Source organism: Schistocerca serialis, chromosome 10 (genome assembly GCF_023864345.2).
Source record: "Schistocerca serialis cubense isolate TAMUIC-IGC-003099 chromosome 10, iqSchSeri2.2, whole genome shotgun sequence".
Classification (NCBI taxonomy): Eukaryota; Metazoa; Arthropoda; class Insecta; order Orthoptera; family Acrididae; genus Schistocerca; species Schistocerca serialis.
In genome coordinates this window covers 124,831,741-124,836,549 of record NC_064647.1, presented here as the reverse complement: position 1 = coordinate 124,836,549, position 4,809 = coordinate 124,831,741, and positions in this window count along the sequence as shown.

The following is a 4,809-nucleotide window of genomic DNA, read 5'->3' as shown; positions in this document are numbered from 1 at the left end:
GTCAGATATTTGACTTTGTCTACAAAAAATATATAATGAGCCCTGGCTACGTTCCGTACATCTTCGGACGTGCCAAGCTCGATAAATTCACGGCGTAAATTTTAATCACTCAATTACTTATCCAACCAAACAAACAATAATTATTCTTATTACATAATTATTATTATATATTATTATTTTATTTTATTTTTATTTGTTGAACTGACCATGCGAAGGAAAATTATTTTCTACAAGTAAGGCAAAAGTAAAGTGCGTTTCTTGGAGATTATAAAATGTGACACCAGCTACATTCTGTATACAGGAAAGATTATTCGGATTTTTCTCAGTCAATAATCGCATTTGAATTTTAATTGTGTTGTGGGAAGATAGTGTTATTGTGCCGGAATTCGACAAAAGCTCCCACGAACTGTGGTTCATTGTGCTACGAAACACTGTGCTTATAATTCAACTTTCGCTACTTGGGCCTCTGTAGACTGGAAGTTATTTATCGTATGAGTACCCAACTTCATAGGAATGTGTTCACACTGCACTGCAGAATTTTCGTTCCAGTGCCTTGACTTGCCTTTGGATGCCGGTATTGGTACAGTGAGGTAGGGTTGAAACACAAGCACCAACGTGAACTATAGTTGCAGGGCTTTACTTGTATAGCTGTTTTATGAAAAGGACAGCAATATTGCTATTGTTGTTCGTGAGTATCAAGTCATTGTTCGTGAGATCAGTTGTTTACTCCGTAACACACTCAGAAGTAATCGAATTATTGGCCAGTCTTTCCAAACTGCGTAACCACTAAGCTCAGCAGATTTGAACCGGTGTGATTACTGCCTGTCCGGTTATCTAAAGGACAGCTTTTGTCAACGGGGCGCCAATGCACGTTGGTGGCTAAAGGTGAGCATAGCGTGGCAGGTAGCTAACATCCCATCTGAGTAACTTCGGACAGCAGAAGAGTAATCTCTAGTGCGGTTCCTGGCAGTCATGGATGTAAATGGTCGTCATACTGAGCGACGTTTGTAACCTGGAACGTAAACGTGGTACATAATAAACAAATATTACCCTATCACGTGGAAAATAAAATCAGTGTTCTTTCAATGGTTAATTCGCTATTTCTCTTCCGCATGTCCTTATAAATGTTTCCACGGAGTTTCAGTGTCCTCCGATCACTCCTCCCAACTGTCCTAGAAGTATATAGGCATTGGTTTCAGGAGGGCCATGCTACAGGGGTGTACCTAGGTAGTTTGGCACCCATTGTGGAGCTTCTGTCCCAGCTGCCAACCCTGCCGTCACTACCTTCATATATATATATATGAAGGTAGTGACGGCAGTATATATATATATATATATATATATATATATATATATATATATATATATATATATATATACAGGGTGAGTCACCTAACGTTACCGCTGGATATATTTCGTAAACCACATCAAATACTGACGAATCGATTCCACAGACCGAACGTGAGGAGAGGGGCTAGTGTAATTGGTTAATACAAACCATACAAAAATGCACGTAAGTATGTTTTTTAACACAAACCTACGTTTTTTAAAATGGAACCCCGTCAGTTTTGTTAGCACATCTGAACATATAAACAAATACGTAATCAGTGCCGTTTGTTGCATTGTAAAATGTTAATTACATCCGGAGATATGGTAACCTAAAGTTGACGCTTGAAACCTCCGACGATCAGTTGCGTGTTGTAACAAACAGCTGCAACATACATCGCCTTTCTACAGAATGATCTGCCAACGTTGGCTCGAAAATGTCCCACTGGAAACGCGTCGACGTATGTGGTATCAGCATGATGGTGCACCTGCACATTCCGCAATTAACACTAGGCTGACCCTTGACAGGATGTTCGACGGGCGTTTCATAGGACGTGGAGGACGCGTAAATTGGCCAGCCCGTTCTCCTGATCTTACACCTCTGGACTTCTTTCTGTGGGGTACGTTAAAGGAGAATGTGTACCGTGATGTGCCTACAACCCCAGAGGATATGAAACAACGTATTGTGGCAGCCTGCGGCGACATTACACCAGATGTACTGCGGCGTGTACGACGTTCATTACGCCAGAGATTGCAATTGTGTGCAGCAAATGATGGCCACCACATTGAACATCTATTGGCCTGACATGTCGGGACACACTCTATTCCACTCCGTAATTGAAAACGGAAACCACGTGTGTACGTGCACCTCACACCTCATGGTAATGTACATGTGCGTCAGTGAAAAAGACCAGTAAAAAGGTGTTAGCATGTGGATGTAATGTGCTGTTCCAGTCTCTTCTGTACCTAAGGTCCATCACCGTTCGCTTTGGATCCCTACGTAATTCGGTGCTCTCCGATACACACGATCGACAGCGGAGGAGTGGTACTCAAGCGTCAACTTTAGGTTACAAAATCTCCGGATGTAATTAACATTTTGCAATGCAACAAACGGCACTGATTACGTATTTGTTTATATGTTCAGATGTGCTAACAAAACTAACGGGGTTCCATTTAAAAAACGTAGGTTTGTGTTAAAAAACATACTTCAGTGCATTTTTTTTATGGTTTGTATTAACCAAATACACTAGCCCCTCTCCTCACGTTCGGTCTGTGGAATCGATTCGTCAGTATTTGATGTGGTTTACGAAATATATCCAGCGGTAATGTTAGGTGACTCACCCTATATACATATATATATATATATATATATATATATATATATATATATATATATATATATATATATGTGTGTGTGTGTGTGTGTGTGTGTGTGTGTGTGTATGTGTGTGTGTGTGTGTGTGTGTGTGTGTGTGTGTGTGTTTGCAAAAATCAGATTTTTTGGCTAACCACCAGTCTCACACTTTCGACATTTTTTTCCAACCTTGTCTCAACAACCTATGTTTCATATGAAAAAATAATGTACCCACATTGTATTATAAAATCTTAAGTAATATTTAGGATTATTATTGTTGATGTATTGTGTATTTCAGGCTCCTGAAATGGCAAATGACTCTCAAAACATTATATCACCCACAGATATGCCACCAATTGTACACTTTGCCAGCACTGATATATTTTGAAGTAATACATATAAAGGGTATGTATGTATTAAGCCGGGGACCTAGAAACGATGGAGATGCTTCGTTCCACCGCAGCCCTCAGTGGTTCACAACCCAACAACGGGCCACAGCAGTCCACCAAGCCCATCGCCGCCCCCACCAAACCCAGGATTACCATGCGGTTCGGCCCCCAGTGCAGCCTCACACCAGACAATTATAGCTCCAAATGTGTGCATGGTAGAGTAAGTATGGGCCCTTATGGAAGTGAATATCAGAAAAATCTATGACTAACTGTAGTGAATATTCATAATATATACTATTCCCTCGTACAACACCGATAAAGCTGTTTCACCATAAGTTCAACAGATGTCAGCAGCATGCATATCACCTATATGGTCCAGTCGAATGAAAACAGGGTGTATGGAGGAAAGCAGGTAATCTCTTTATTGAAAAGGGCGATCAAAAATTTTCCGTTTGAAGGCTGTACAGTCCAGAATCTGTGTGCTAATCAGTCAAAATCGTCGTGAGCATTGAGGCAATTACCCAACTGACACACCAGGTTGAAGATACCCATTTGATGAAACACCATGTCCTGCTGTGTTGATGATGTTCTTAACTGCCTGCTGCATAGCCTCATTTGACAGGAATCGCCAACCTTTCATGGCCCTTTTAAGGGATCGAAGGCATTATAATCGCATACCGAGAGATCAACGCTATAGGAGGGATGCTCGAGTGTCTCCCACTTGAGTTGGCGTAACTTGTGCATTAATACATTTGCGATATGGGGACGTGATTTATCATGAAACAGTAGCATCCCTTGTCACACCGTACCACAATGGATGTCTACAGGCGTTTACCATTGGACAGTCCAGAAAAGAATAACAGCACGTGCGTTCTGTTTTGACACATTTGGTATTAAGTTTGCCTTACTTCAGGTTGTGGCAGTTAGTGCACGCACGTCGGAAAGACGCAAATGCCACACTAAGCCCTTGATTTTTTTTTCCTTTATTGGAATTCGATTCCCCACCAGAAGGGGGTCAGGCTGGCAGCAGCAGAATACACCACTCTGCAGCCTACGGAAAAGTTAAAAAACTGAATTGGGAGATATAACATAAAAGTAGGCGATAGAACGGTGACTGTCAAAGACTGAAACAAGGGAAGAAGTTGCAAAGAAAATATAAAAACAAAAGGTCGGTGATGCTGATTAATACACATAGTAACTAGACAGGCACAATTAAAAAAAAACATGACGACACTCTGGTGTCTGTTCGCAACAGTTAAAATGGTGGCTGGTTGCAACACTGACAGGGCATGCACAACACTGAACATTCACTTAAAACAGCACTATAGAGGCGACACGGCGACAGATGGAGTGGGGGGAGGACCCGGACCGATGGGGGGTGGGGGGGGGGGGGGAAGGGGGACCTGACGGAGGGAGAGGACATAGAAAAAGGGGGGAGCAGGGCGGATGCAAGAAGAAGTAGGGAAGGCAGTGGAGGGGAAAGCAAAAGGACTCAGGGGAGAGAAGAGAGTCAGAGAGAGGGTAGGCAGGGAAAAGAACTGGATTGAAGGGGGAAGAGCGATCCTCGGAAAAGGACAGAGGGAGGGAGGGAGTGGGAGGTGTGGATCAGAGTTGATAGCAGAGATAAATGGAAGGAGAGAGGGCATCTTTCAGGAGGGATAAAGGGGAAAGGACATTAAGGATGTAGAGGTGGAGGGTAGGGGGGGGGGGGGGAGGGGCACGACAGTGAAGGTGCAGCAG